Source organism: Python bivittatus, unplaced genomic scaffold, assembly GCF_059951505.1.
Source record: "Python bivittatus isolate LINGU-HERP-01145 unplaced genomic scaffold, Pbiv_v1 ctg000020_np1212, whole genome shotgun sequence".
NCBI classification, from domain to species: Eukaryota; Metazoa; Chordata; class Lepidosauria; order Squamata; family Pythonidae; genus Python; species Python bivittatus.
The window spans coordinates 58,171,326-58,187,401 of record NW_028277030.1 but is presented as its reverse complement, the minus strand read 5'-3'; positions in this window follow the sequence as shown (position 1 = coordinate 58,187,401).

The following is a 16,076-nucleotide window of genomic DNA, read 5'->3' as shown; positions in this document are numbered from 1 at the left end:
TTGCTGTCTTGACGGTCTAACAAACTGTACTGCATTATCATTCTTCCTGGGGGAAGTATATTCTAAGGGCACTGATTGTCTGATGAATAGCTAATAGCATGCATTTCCAATCCTCTTGCTTAAAACACAGGCACCCACCTCCTGCCCCTGCCCCTGCCCCTGCCCCCCAGGCGTCTACCAGTGACTGATGAAAGTTGGTTTGGTCATGTAAACATATCTTTCTAGAAAGAAGGGTGGAAAGTGCAATAAATTACACACGGAAGTAGCTTAAGCAGAAAAAAATGTATAGTTGTGTGATATAGAAAAGATTGATGCGCTGTTTAAATCTTCAACTATATGTCAAAGGCCATTATATTAGCCAGTCTATATTAGCTAGACAACAAGTTTGGAAAAAAAAGCAATCATGAGCCACAATACAAGAAGTCAAATGCTGCATTCAGAAAGGTTGGAACACTTGAAATGATACCATCCAAAACAGTTTGAGCAAAGGGAAGATTGGATTTGCAAGGATATTCCCATGCCAATGTAAACTGTAAGTGATAAAAGGGACAAAATCTTGGCTACTGCCACCTAATCAAATAGAAACAGAGCAGAAATGTGGAGAAAGAAATTTCTGATTCAAATCCCTTACCCATTGTACAAAACCTGTGATTATTTTCCCATTATATAGATGGAAAACTGAAACTAGACAATAGTATCTTGTTCAAACCATGCATAAATGTACCCCAGAAATAGCATTTATGCATGGTGCATAATCATAGCTGATCCCTTCACTAGTCAATACAGTCATTCCCACTTTTACCTTCTAGTTATTAAGTCCCAGATTTGGTTAATGGTACTCTACAGTATTTATGTTTCCCCATCATTGTCTTTATGTACTGATGGCAGCATACTTATTATGGAAAAGCAGTAAATAATAGTAAAATGTATGTTTCTATGATTTATAGTATCTATGTTCTTTATTTAATAGAAAGCTAGAAATTTCCTATTGTGCAAGGCAAGCATGTTTTCACTTGTACTTGGGGCACCATTGTTGCTGTTGTCAGCAGCCAGTAACAGACTGTGAAACCCACTACTGCATTTGTCCTGTCAATCTGGTAATCTAGACTAAAGCTTCATCCATGGAGGATTCCTAATCATGACAGGTAAATTAAGAAGGAAAAGCCTGCTTGCCATGAGCAGGTCAATGTTTAAACTGTCAACAAGCCACCAATGGAAACTAGCAATATTTGCAATATTAGTTGTTGTAAATTGTCCAAGCAAGAGGTCTACAAGGAATAAATAAATAAAAATAACAGTGATATAAATATGGCATTGTATGAATTCATTCTTTTTTTCTCACAATGTGTTGAGGTTTGAGTTGGTGGGATTTAAACATTGTCAAGCAAACTCACAGCTTTAATTTAGTTTTAAGTATTTGTGTATCTGAAACTCAGTACTCCAATGTGTATTTACTTCCAAATCCCACTAAATTCAATGTGCAATAGTACAGCATTGTTTTAATCATTTTTTTCCTTTTCTTAAGCAACAAAGACATAACAGTGTAGAAAATCCTCAACTGCAGATTATATATAAGAGCTTGCTAATTAAAGCAGCTGTAGCAAAATATTATATCTTCAGCAACAGTTTTAAACAATACTGGCATGAATTGAATGTTAGATTAAACATAACACTTGGTTTTAAAAAAACGTTTTTGCTTCATCAAAAAAGCAATACATTCAAATTTGTAAAAGTTTCATCCTTTAATTGCAGCTGTGCATACACAAATACAACTGTGGATAGGGTAAGTCAAGTTAAGCTCTTAAGTAATAATGATAAATTGAATTGGTGCTCTCTGAGCTTGGTTGTTTGCTTGTAGACATTTCATTGCCCAGTTAAGTAACATTATCAGTGCTAGTGAGTGTGGGGTTTCCTCCCTGTTTGTATACAGCAGCTTGCCCAGCCATTGTTGGTGGGGGTGTGATTTTCTCCTTGGTAGTTCTGTGATTAGGATATTGTTTTCTGCTTGATTGTTTGTCTGGTGTTAATCCCTGCTTATCTGGGTGTTGGCTACTGGAGGGGATCCGTTCTGGTCTTTTTGTTTCCTTCTTAGCTTTTTGTTATCACTTTTGAATGGTATGTAAATATGGTATATTTCTATGTGTCTATTGATGGCTGATTTGTCTGAATGCCAAGCTTCCAGGAATTCTCTAGAATTTTTGGATTTAGCTTGATCTAGCCATACTGTAATCAAGGAACTACAAAGGAAAAAACCACACCCCCACCAACAGTGGCTGGGCAAACGACTGTATATAAACAGGGAGAAAACTCCACACTCACTAGCACAGATGATGTTACCTAATTGGATAATGAAATGTCTGCAAGCAAACAACCAAGCTCAGAGAGCACCAAGGACTCCACAGTTCAACACTGAGCTACATATATTCTCTTCTAATTGGAATAAATTGAATGTTTCAAATGCATTTATAACATTTTTTGAAATTTCATCAAACATGAATATACACTTGTAGACCTCTACAACTATTTTTTATCCTGAACTGTAATCTAGTGAACATTGGGGAGTTGAATAACATACTTCCAAGAATTTTAGTTTACCAGGTTTCTGATTCAGTCTGCTTTATAGTTCTATTTTGGGTAGGAGGAGATAGCAGCAATTTACTCTTCTTCCAAAATTCACTACAAATGAATCACTGAATGTTTTTCCCAATTTTTGTTTAATGACTAGAGCCACACCAGTACCTGATTTTCCTTTCCATGCATCTTATAAATATACAGAGCCTCTCCCATGATTTTATCATAATAACTAGTGTTGCAATACTTAGGCTGAAAACTCTAGGAGACCACCTAATCAGCAAAGAGATGCAGAAAACTCTAATTCTTTGCTGCCATTGTTCTGTAATCTGGATTTTTGCATCTTAGATATGGCAATCCTAAAACTTTAATAAAACCTTTTCAAAAATTGGTTTCCTTTGCACAGCCTGTCTCTTTTGTCTCATCTATTTGGTCTTGTTTTTCCTGAGTGGTCTTGCAGTATCTGCAGGAATTGTCATTCAAATCTCTTTCTCAGTGAAGCCCATCTCTTGAAGCAACCATTGCATGGAGACTTCTTCAAATGGCATTTCTTGGCATCTGCTCCACATGCTGAGCAGTTAAAGGATAATGGTCTATGACTGGGAACGTGCCATCCCATGTTTTTCATTTTCTTCATACCAATAGAAACTGCCAGGACATTTCTGCAGGAAGAGGGAGATAAATCCCATGAAGGCAGCTGGTCCACAGCATAAGATGATGGACACAAAACAGTTTGTGATCTGGAGCCACAGATAATCGTTTTGTTTCCTATTTTCTATCATTTTAACATAATATCTCTTCAAATAATGGGTTTAATATGATACTGTTTGGCTGCATTATTTGGACCCCTTATTGTGGTTTGGGCTTATTCATTTTAACATGCCTAGGCCTAAATAATGATATGATATTTGAAATGTAAGTAATTACATAATTTTTCACTAGCTAAAACATTTTCTTCAGTGAAATGCTATACTTGTTATGTCTATAGCTGTCAGTTAAAGAAATCGTAGCTGACATATTGTATAAGTTTCATGATCAATTTGCAAATTTATTAATGAATTCTTAGCAACGGGAATGCTGGAACTTTAAGTCCATACACCTGGAGAATAATCAGGTTGGGGAAGGCTGTTTTAGATTATGGACTCATATGTCATACTAGGCAAACTTTGAGGGGGAAAAAAAACATTCCTCCTGGGGGAGGCAAAAGAGAAAATTGCTTCCTTAGTTTTAAGTGCTTACCATGTTCATTTTTGTTAGCATTTGTATTTTGATGATCATTATATCTCATGGCCAGTTAATTGGAGGTGGTTGATTAAATGGGGGAATCATTTTTAATTGATTATCTGATATCTGATATTTAATCAATCAATTAATTAAATTTTATGTTTCTAGTATATCACAACATAAGAAAGGATACAAAGATAATGTGTTTCTCCACCTTAAACATGGATTCGGATTTTTCTTTTAAAGTTTCCATGAAGGGGTTAATTTTATGAAACGTAGCATTGTAAAAAAAATGATAAGTACTATATCATGGGGTTTATTAATATAAAGTTGGAAGAATAATGTAACAACTATAACAACTTTTTGCTACTTCACAAATATAGTATTTAATTTAAATTATGCTCATAGATTTTGTAATCCCATGAGGAAGAACACAATCATTTAATACATTTCCCAGTTTTGCTGTCTGTCTAGGACTATGAAAAGTGATTTATCGAGTAAAGGTAGCCCTTACTTAGTGACTGCCTCATTTAGCAACCATTCAGTTACGAGAGTGATGAAAAAGTAACTTTACCACCAATCTTTGCATTTATGACCTTCACAGGTCTGTAAAGCAAAGGAAAGCTGAAATAAGATCATAAGCATAGTCATGGTTTCACTTAACGACTGCTTCACTTAACAATAAAGTTGCCGCTCCCAACTGTGGTTGCTAAACAAGGACTACCTTAGGTCACAATATTCAGTTGGTAGATGCATTCAGTTGATGGGTCATAACTCTATGCAGGTCAGATTTAAATAATGTCGAAATGAAATCAGGGAGCAAAAGTAAGCAGAGGCTTGAGGTTTAGAATTCATCATTTTAACTTATGTCAGCATATCATTTTGAATTTCTGAAATAGTTTACAGAACAAATTGCTTTTGTCAGGTGTTCTTCTTAAAAAACAGAAATCTAAAAAAAGGCCACACTCATTACTTTTCTCACTCCATTTCCTCTCTTGTAATACTGTCACCATTTTGGTACTTCTGGCTGAAGCAAGGCTGAAGCAAGACTTTGACTGCCCAACAGGAAAGAAGAATGGGACTGAAGAAGTCATAATTACATTTTTTTTCTTTTGAAGATGTAAAAAACAACAGACTGGAAAGGTCTCAAATGGCTGGAGGCTGGAGTCTCTGATTCGCATAGTAGAGAAAGTGGTTTTGTAAACAAAGGACAAATAGCAGATACCTTCAAGGCTAGGAAATGAACAGGTACATGGATTTTGACTTGAAAAGGCTGGAAGAAGAGGTCCAAGATTTAAACCCAAGGACTAACCTATAGAGAAGCAGGATTCTCAGGTAGTTAGATGGAGGATTTCTTCATATGCATGGCTTCCTAATTCTCTGCAATCAATCTGCTTCCCTAGCCTTGTGAATATGGAGCAGGGAGAGACTTTAATCGCTCTATCTGGTACAAAGCCTTGACAGTCTTTGAGCTGCAAGATTGGAATATTATATAGATATCCGTAAGGGAGACAGGAGGGGACTGCAATATAAAATGTGACTTTAATTTGTTCACATAGCAAGTGTGCAACAACACACTTGGGATTTTTCATATATGCTATTGGGTATTGTTTGGTGATACTGCCTTTTCTCACATATTTGACAACTTTGCATGATTTGTCAGCTAAGGTCACATAACTCATATAATGTAAAGATTCTTAGCCCCAGTCCCCATAAAATGGATTTTATTTACAGACATTGGCAAAATAACATTTTAAAACATTAAGAAACATAGAAAAACTGGCCATTTAAAAAACTGTAAGATATTAGAAACTCACAGCCACATCAAAAATTTGGATTTCTAACTTACCATCAATGAATGTTTTTAAAAAGTTCTCCTAGGATATTTCTTTTCCAGAAAATGTTTCATTGTTAGGCTTTTTTATTCTTGGCTAGAAACACTTTATTCACTGGCTTAAAACCAATAAAAGGCTTTACTAAATGGGCAAAAATTGACATTTTGTTTTATGCTAGAGCCTATCTCCCTTTCTTAAAATGAAAATTTGGAATTTCTGATTCCTTGGGAACATGGATGCCATGAACTACAGTGGCTAATATATTATCTAGAAAAGGGTATAGTTGATAGACATCAACATCAAATTGCAGTGATGCTAAAATGATTTTTATTCAATGACATACAAATGCCACAAGTATATTTTGTCATTCCCCTCTTCCTTCCCTGTGGATGCCCATGGTAGTTTGTAATATATGTCCCTATAAAGAAGTCACTTGGGCCCCTAGTATCACCGATGACACTAGGAGCAAGTTCACCTGCTTCTGGTGTTTTGGAAAAATAAAGCTGATTCTCATCGGCATATTGATGAGTCCTCAGCATAAAATTTGGATGACTGCTCTTAGATATTAAATAGCATTGTAGTCAAGATAGTGCCATGACATCTCACATAATACCAAATTGCAAACATATACTCGAGTAATATAACCCTATTAAATCATCTGTGCATGGAGCAATGGAATCACTGTAACATAGTGGCCCAACCACCAGAGTCAAACCAGGAGAATACTGTGGTCAATAGTATTAAAAGCTGCTAAGAGATCAAGCAGGATCAACAGAGGTGTACTCCCTGTGTCTCTTGAAATGAATTCATTTGACAAGATGACCAAGGAAGAATATGTCCCAGGCCTAAATCCAGGCTGGAATGGGTCAAAATAGCTGGTATCCTGTCCTCCAAGAATGTCTGCAGCTGCACAAACATTCATACTCTCAGGCGCATTGTCTCAAACTGGGAAACACTGTTAGCTTAAAGCTTAGGATATGGGGAGAGCTTCTTCATGAATTCTTTAGGAATATAATTGCCTCCTGTTGTAGATGATGATTAGGTTCACAATTTTTTAATATAGAATAGAATTAATATAAACTCTTATTTCTCTTAAACTCTAATATGGAAACATGAAATTTTCTAAATGTAGACCTTTGATACCCACAAATATACTGTGTTTGCATAATGCTAGTCTAGGTCAAAATACAGTTGGATAGTCTATGGTTCAGCATTTTGTGGAGACCCAACCATTGTCTTAGTATTTTGTGTGAACCATGCCATCATGATAAGTTATATTATGTCTTATTTGTGAAAGCAGAGCATATTTTGTGAACACACGAATTAAGCTTAATTAACCTGGTTTTACTTCTTACATAACTCAACCACTTTGGCTTGCTGACTACTAACAATGATCGTTTATTTCCCAGATCATACTTTCAAGAGAAGTGAGCTTCTTTGACAATTTGGCCCTTACTCATTCTTTTTCCAAAGAGTCTTCTATTTTACCGCTTTCATTTGGGCTAACAGAAAATTCTCCTGGCCTTGGAAATCAAAATCTGTGGCAAGTGAGAGATCCAACCAGCTCTTGACATGCCTCACAGACAACTTAATTGCCAAAAGATGGAGGAAGGAACTAGGGGGATCAACTACACCGGACTTAATACTTACTAACATGGAATAAATGGTTGAGGAAGTGGAAGCTGTAGGAACCTTGGCAGAGAGTGACCATGTGATCCTAGAATTTGCTTTATTGCAGGCAAGGAGAACTGGAGGCAGCCAGATTAGTGTTTTAGTATGTTCTAGATTTCTAGCAACTGGTGTTTTCTCTGTTTCTGCTTCTTTAAGCTTTCTTTCCTATTGCTGCTTTACATGCCAGATTCCCCCTCCCTACTTTATTCCATAGAATCTCTAGACAGCTACAGATTTTATATTTTAACACTTGGAACATCTCAAGAATATCCAGTGATTGGTTGAAACCACACAGAATCATGCTTCATTATCCTTACGTCAAAGTTCCAGGGACTCCTGATGTTTCTCACAGATCCTCCTCTTTCCTTTTGGCCCCTAATCTCTGCATTTCTTGCCTATCTCTATCAAGTTAGCCAGCTGTAGATTCTGTAAGCAAAAATTCTTTTTGCTGGACAGTTTCTCTGCTCGGGAAACAGGAGGCTGCTGTGCTTGGCCTCCCTCAGCACTCCGGCAGGCAGCCTTGGCACAGATTGTGCCCACACTCTGCAATAGTTACTGACTTCTTGAAATATTACAGGAAAATGGGACAAGAAATTTGACCACAGAGATCACGGATAAGGCTCCCAATAGTCATGGCTGCCTCAAGACTGATAGAGGTAGATTTATTTTTACTGTTTTAGTGACTTGATATCTCCCTTTCTGGAATGAGTCACTCTTCTAAAACATCAGTGTGAAAAACTGGAACAAGCTGTGAAGTCCCCCTCCTCTGTTTTTTTTTTTTTTTTAATGAAAAGAATGGGCATAATTATTGCCTCTTTGAGGAAAAAAAATGCTTTTATGTGAAAGTTGGATCTATTCAAGCTTTTGTTCACTTATTCCATCTCCAGATTAATTGGAAAAGCCATGAATGGTATGGAACATCTGCTTCCGAGGAAGCTCCCCCCACCCTGTGCCCCCAACTCTGCCAGCCTCAGTGTTTGAGTGGCATTTTTGCCAAAATAGCAAGCACCTCAATTCTCCCCTCCATATTGACAAAATGTAATCAACCAAAAGATGCAGAAATTCCTCATTTGGGGAAATGCTGTTTCTAACAAGGAGTACAATATTCTTATCAAAACAGGTTGTGTATGTTGTGGAAGAAGAATTAATAGAGGTTTCCCATTCAGTATCAAAGGTATTTTGAATGTCTTGCTTGGGCTGAGTCTGAGTCTGTTTTTCCTCCATCAGGATGCTGATAGCTTCCAGTCCCAAGCCAGGACTTCTACTGGAATGGACAGCCATTTGTCCAGAATGGTATGAGATTCCTGCACTAGGCAGGAGGTTGAACCTGTAGACAATTACAGTTTTAAGGAAGAAGCAGGATGGGGAAAACGATGGGCCCAAATCCCAAGGGGCAAGCTACAGATCCAAGGCAATCTCCTGGCCTCCATAACAAATAAAAAGAGTTTATTATCTTGGCTCAGGTCATTTCCAGTAAATATTTAGGTCCAAACTATAGAAACAGCACTGAATAAAATGTCGAAATTAAGAATGGAAAAGAGGCCCTCTGGAAATGAAGTAGCTAAACTAAGGCCATAGAAAATAGTACACTCCTCTAAGACAACATGTTGAGTAGGAGTGGTTTTTCTTTTCGGGGACATTTGTTGAGGGATAACCACTAGGAAGAAAAGGACGACATCTTTTTTTTTTTTCTTCAGAGTTGAGTAGACAAAATCCCCATGCCAGGAAAGGTCTAACTAAAAGAGCTCAAAGACTGATCCTAAATTTCAGGAATTGCTGACGCAAGAGAAGACCTCATATAATATATGAGAGCTGGTGGTTTTTCTTAATGGAGAGATTGTAAATGAAATCAGATTTCATCAAAAAAAACCAAACAGTACTACCCTTCAAGGAAATAACAGTTTTACTACCTCTTGGGGCTGGATCAGAACAATGCCTGGCGAAACAGCAGCCAGGTTCCTGCAGTTCATTCCCTTTCAGCACACTGTCATTATTTGTGTTGGTATGATAATATACAGCAATGTTGAGGAGGCCCATCTAGCTCACCTGGATGTAGTCTTCACAACCATCAGATCAACAAAGCTAAATCTCAACCCATCTAAATGCTGTATGGCAAAGGACCGGATACAATATTTAGAGTATCTGGTTGGATATGTTGCAGCCAAAATCAGGCTCTCCTAAAGCATCCAAATCACTTTGAAGATACAACATCATTTTATTAGCATGCAATCAATAAAAGTATATACTGGGCTCCCAGCAAAGCTGAGTAGCCCTGATCAAAAGCAGAACAAGAACTTATATACCCTTGGCCTACTATACTGCAAAGACAAGACAAAGGAAAAAGGCAGACACAGTGGAAATTACAGTATGATGTTGGAATGTTTTAGGTAAACCCATCCATGTGACATTATTATTATGGTTGGTTGCACAGTCAGCTAGATGTTTAGACTGGATTTGGCATTTTTATCCACCTATCGAGTCCTCCCCAAGGACCTGGGATAGGCAGATGTTGTCTGATGGTGTTAAAGGTATCGTCGCAGGATATAAGCTATTCCAAGTAAAGCTGCCTTTTGCAATTGATTGATGGTGATTTTGCCAATGCCAATGGTCTTCAAGTGGTGCTCCAGATGTTTTGGGATTGAACCTAAGGCACCTATAACTATTGGTACTATCTTTGCTTTCTTTTGCCACAGTCATTCTACTTCTATTTGCAGGTCTTTGTATTTTGTTATTTTCTGCAGTTCTTTCTCTTCTATTCTGCTGTCTCCAGGTATTGCAATGTCCACTATCCAGATTTTTTTGTCTTTCTTCTCAACAGTTGTTAAGTCTGGGGTTTTATATGGCAGGTGCTTGTCCCAGAGCACTTTAGCTTCTTCATTTTCTATTACTTGTCTGTTCTGTGGTCCCACCAGTTCTTGCTTGTAGGCAAATGGTATTTCTTGCAGATATTCCAATGCACCATTGTGGGTACTTGGTTGTAGTCAGTCTGTGGAATCTTCTTACAGCAGCTAACTAAGTGGTCCACTGTTCTTCGGTTTCTTTGCAGAGGCAGTATTTAATGTCTCTTGCTGTCTTCTCAGTTCTGGCTTTGTATGCATTTGCTTGGTCTTGGTCTTGTGCAGCCAGAATTAGCCCCTCAGTCTCTTTCTTTAACTTTCCTGCTCTTAGCCATTTCCAGGTCTTGTTGTTATCTGCTTTGCCTGCTAGTTTTTTTATGTACTGGCCATGCCTTGTCATGTCTCTTTTCTATTCTTCATTTGGTCTTTCTTATAGACCAGTTTGGTTTCTTTGGTATCCAGTAAGAAGGAGGAGGAGGAGGAGGAGGAGGAGGAGGAGGTGAAGAAGAAGAAGAAGAAGAAGAAGAAGAAGAAGAAGAAGAAGAAGAAGAAGAAGAAGAAGAAGAAGAAGAAGAAGAAGAAGAAGAAGAATCCCATCCTATGTCAGCATGCTAGCCATACTATCTCTGTTAGTATGTTAATAGAAACAATTTGGTTTACTGAGCTGTGGGTTCCTGACTGATTCTTCTCCCTGTTGCTGCTCAGAGTCAATTCAGCTTGCTGTAAAGATTTTCTTACAACGACACTTTACACAGTTCATATGTAGGGGGGGGCTTATGTGTGTGTGTATGTGTGGGGGTACCTTTTACTACCACAGATGGGAAAGTATAACCAGTGGAAAGAAAAGTAGACTTTACAAAATTTTCCCATCCCAATTTCAAAGAAAATTAATAGGATATTATAACAACCGTGTACCTTGATATTAACAGCCCATTAATTAAGGTAAAAGAATCCCTATCTTAAATGGAAAACTGTGAAAAAGTATTGGATTCAGTTACATCTGTGCTGGTCTACCCTCGGTGCTCAAAGAATCTATTTTGGGGGGGGAAAATCTATACTGACCTCAGATGTAGAGATTCAGGAGCATTCCTTTCTCAGGGCTAGAACATCCAATGCTCTACTTGAGTAAAAAATTGTTTCAAAGAGTGAAGCTGTAGCTGTGAAATGGTGTATTGCAATATTAATTTCAGATAATCCATTCCTTATAATTATAGACCATGTAGCTCTCTGTTAGCTCAACAGAATGTCCAGGTATAACAATGGATGCTAGACTTACAGATTTTTCAGTTCATGATGAAGCATAGAGTAGGGAATTAACATAACAGTACCAATTTTCTGTCTTACTGGGTTAGAAAGTTCCGGGGGAATAAGGAAGACATTTCTTCAAGGGAAGGATGTGCAAGTGATACCTGGATAGAAGTTCTGTGTTGGCAGAATTAGATCATTTGAAGACAATTACAGCTTTAAGAAAACTAGTATCATACATCAACCATGGTATCCTTGTGGACCACCTGCAAGGATGAAAAGTTGGAGGCACTGTTTTGCAATGATATTGAGTGGATGGCTCAGTTGATGTGCAGTAGGAAGAGAAGTCAAAGTTGTTGTTATGTTACTTTTCTATGGCACCTAGTTTTACCAATAGAAGAAAATATGCGTAGCTCAGGGTTGAACTATAGAGTCCTTGGGCTTAGTTGTTTTCTTGCAGACATTTCATTACCCGACTAGGTAACATCTTTAGCACTGAAAGGGAAATCCCACTCCCTTCTAGCACCAAAGATGTTACCTAGTCGGGTAATGAAACGTCTGCAAGAAAACAACCAAGCTCAGAGAACCCCAGGGACTCTACAGCATCTAGTTTTATTCCTCTGAAGTAGCATAAAAGTTCATAAAACAAACAAATAAAACAACAAATCAGTCAATCAAATAAAATATCAGGGAAAGCTAGCTAGCCCAAGGGGTGGAGAATAAAATACTGTATAAACTGAGGGGAAAGACAGAAAGAGGGGTAGCAAAAGAAGAGAGAGTGCTAGATATTTCAGTGTTGAATTCTGCTCTTCTCCACGGGCAGTAAAAGACCCTAGAAAGTTGGAGAATTGACTGGGGAAGTAAAGAAAACAACAACAATCCTGGCTTTCATAATATGCACATTCTCCATTGGCTAAGATCAGTGCTGGATAATATTTAGTTCTCATCTATAGTATAAAAGTGATGTTGAATTAATTCTGCAAGGTCTCATCACTCATATTAAAAGCATGGAGCATAAATGAAAACTACATTCTCTGTCACTACCTTTTGAATTTTGCCTCTTTTTTTTCCTGTTTCATTATGTCAAAACATTTAAATATGACATTTATGATATGAAATATGAAAATATGATACAAATCCTGTATCCAATATTTTATAAATATAATCATGATTAGAATTATAGGACTATAGTCTTATAATCCCCGGGGCAGTGTTTCAGGATCACAGAAGTGTTAATTTCTCATTCACCTCCCGTCAGAGATGAGCTCTACAGTTTTAAGAGGATTTCTAACATCAGATCCCTTTTTTGCCTACCTACCAGTTTCCATGACTGGACTTTTCTGAGGTCAGGAAATCATCCACCTGGAACCCCCCAACTGGCCTCATATGTAGAACAGTTCTAGAATTCATCTTGATTTATTCACTTCTATGACAAGCAACATACAGGAAGTTTTGTTTTTTAAAGGAGGAATAAGAAGAATGATGCTCTTCCTATAGTTCTGCAGTGGATTGCTCTGCCTGAAAGTGAACATTGAAACTAAGTCCCACTGAGTCCAGTGGGGGTTACTTTAAAGTACACAGTGTGAGAGATGGATAAAATATCTGTTATTATTGACAAAGAAATAGTAACTTGAGCATGCTAAGAGTGCAGCTGTGTGAGAGATAAGGAAGTAGTGTTAAGTGTTATGGTTATCAAATAGTGGCAGATGGAGAGGAAGTTGTCTCCTTGTGTGGGACAATGTAAATACAAATTAATTTGGAGCAATCTTTATCAGTATAATGCAATTAGCTGAAACCTTGAGCAATTACCATAGATGAGGTGGGAGGGACCAGGGAGAAATCCTAGAGCGGCTGGAAAGACTGTACACCCAGAGTACCTTAGCCAATGGGGAAAAGGGGAAGGACTTGCGATTGGGAATGTATATAATTATGCCAGAGTGTGTATGTGGGTGTGGCTTCTTATTTGCAACAAAGTCCACCAGCCTTTGCAAATGCTTCCAATAAACTTTACTTCTGACTAACCCAGAGAGATGTGTGGTGCTTGTTTCACACAACAGGGATTAGATTGTAGGTCTGTGTTTCACAATGTGTGGAAGCATGTGTGAAGGATCCATCTCTGAATCATTAAAAAAGTTTCACCGTGTGGGCATGGCTACTATGGGGGCTTCAGAAGCTGTTCCCCACTGTCTCCACAGGCACGTGTGTACATGTAGCTACTAGCTTCTGAAGAAGTGTGCGAACCTTGCAAAGTAAGTTAGTTTTTAAAGGGAGATATTTTGTATGCACTCTCCCCTGTATGGTGAAACACCTCTTTCTAAGTATTTGCACAGCTCTTTATACTGCACTGTAAGTGGCAAAAAGAAAACAATCACATATTTATGTTTTCTAGCTCTATTTTACAATTCATATGTTTAAATAAAGAGGAACTTGTTTATAAAAGTTATAATCTTCAAGGACTCTTGCAGCAGCAATAACCATATAAGGTACCAATTCTTTATGCCTCCAATGAATTCATCCCTAACTCTTATAATTAAACAAATGAATAAAAAATTGGATCAACTGGAATTTCCTACATTTTTTAAATTAAACTACTAATCCCCTCTTTCTATTTATATTAGGAAACATTTCTCCTACATAGTATGTACATTTCCAGCAAGTAGACAAACAATTTATAGATATCTTATTTACACTGGGATGATGTATCTTCTTATATAGTACACAAGGATACTTTATACCCAGGGACTCTGCTGGCATACAAAGTACCCTTGTCAGAATTCCACATAGTACTCCTCCAATTAAAAAAAAAAATTCAAAACTGATTAAATATAATTACAGAACAAAAATTATGCAAGGGCCTGCTAGGTCATGGGCATAGATTCTGTCACCAGTTTCAGTGGGTGAGCCTTTATTTTATTTTATTTATTTGTCTAATTTATATAGCTGCCCATTTCACAAAGCAAGCAACTCTGGGCGGTGTACAACAGAACTAAAACAATTAATAATACCTAAAGCCATTATCATTATTTAAAAAAAACATTAAAAACTATAAAAACAGAGCTAATACAGAAAAATAATAATAGATGGGGAGATGTTAACAATGATGGAGCCACCTGATAAGTTCACCCATCCCCCAAGGACCCCAGGCCTGCTGACATAACCAGGTCTTGAGGGACCTCAGGAAGCTCAGAAGTGATGAGGCCAACCTCACCTCAGAAAAGAAAGAACTTTTTCTTTTTAGCTCACACTTGGTGCCCCCCCCCCGCCTAAATGCAGTGTCTTCATGAAGTGCACAATTTGCATAACAGGTTGTGGCAGCCCTGTTTATAACATTTATACTCCAAATTTTCCCAGATCTCCATTAGACTATTTTTTCACAAGTAATGGGCTGTGTCATTCACATGGACAGGGCCAAGATTTTATGGTTCCACCCCCCCCCTTTTTTTTAAATGAAAAGGCAGTCTAGCTTGGACTGCTTAAAAAGAAGGAGAATTTGATCTCATTGTCCATGAGCTTCCAGTGAGTGACTGAATAAAGCTTTCTTCCTCCACCTGATTAGAGATAGTAGATTCATATATTGCACATTTAATTAAGAAACATTAACCTAAGCGCACAAGGGCAGGCCTATTAATGGAGCAATCCAGAACCTGAAGGGTAAGCAGTCTAATGATGAAGTATTAGCTTAGGTCACCAACATTCACGGCCACATAAAAGCCAGAGCACAGCTTTAGACTCACAACAGCCTTCTCAATAACCCTCTTTCACTTTTAGCTTCTTGTCCTTATTAAGGAAGACTTGTAAACATTCTGTCCAGAGTTCTTATGTAGAAGCTGAAGCCTCTATACTTCCTTTTGTTATGACACATCCAGAACATCACTCTGAATTAACCTAGACAGCTGCTTTAGAGCTACCCACTGGTTCTTAAGCCAGGAGAAAAATATGCCAGCAGAAAATGTGCTGCCCCAATTCCTGACCCTTATTTTGCCACAGTAATTAGGCCAGAAACTGGTGCTGTCATTACTGTTTTAATGTGGGACGAGTTAAGGAAAGCAGGTGTATGGAATACAGTGGAGAGCCAGGTTCTCAGGAAGGAGGGAGCGCATTCCAGGTGGAAAGGGGAGGAGACAAGAGCCAACACAGTCAGGAGCAGGAACGTGGGAAGAGGAAGAGACTGAAGATAGCCATTCCCTAGAATCTTCCAGGGTCTATCCATTAGGTTAGTGTAGTACAGATTTAGTCTGGGAAGATTCTGTCTATATGGTGTAAGCAATAAAAGAACTGAACTTGGTTGGATTGTTTCCCTGTTGTTCTTGGGCTGGACCTGACAGCAATTGCCAGATTGCTCCAGCTTTATTTCCTCTCCTACCAAACATGGCCTGCCAGCAGGAAAACCACTATCACTCTCCATAATATAGGGTGGAGCAGTACACTTCGAATGGGATATTGCCTGTCAAATTGCCTCTAACAGATAACAGATGCAGAGGTATTCCATGTCTGTGATCTATCAGTTGGACTATTTCTAAACATAGATTTAGCGCTCTTCTGACAGAGTTAAACCCATATGTGAAAGTAGCTGGACAGAGTTCAGGCATGGAGGACACTGCAGCATGAAGTGAAAGGAAGCAATGGATAGGGAGTGACTCTGTCCTTAATTTGAGCTGCAAGGAAATGTCAGGGCTGGCAGTGAGTCCAGTAC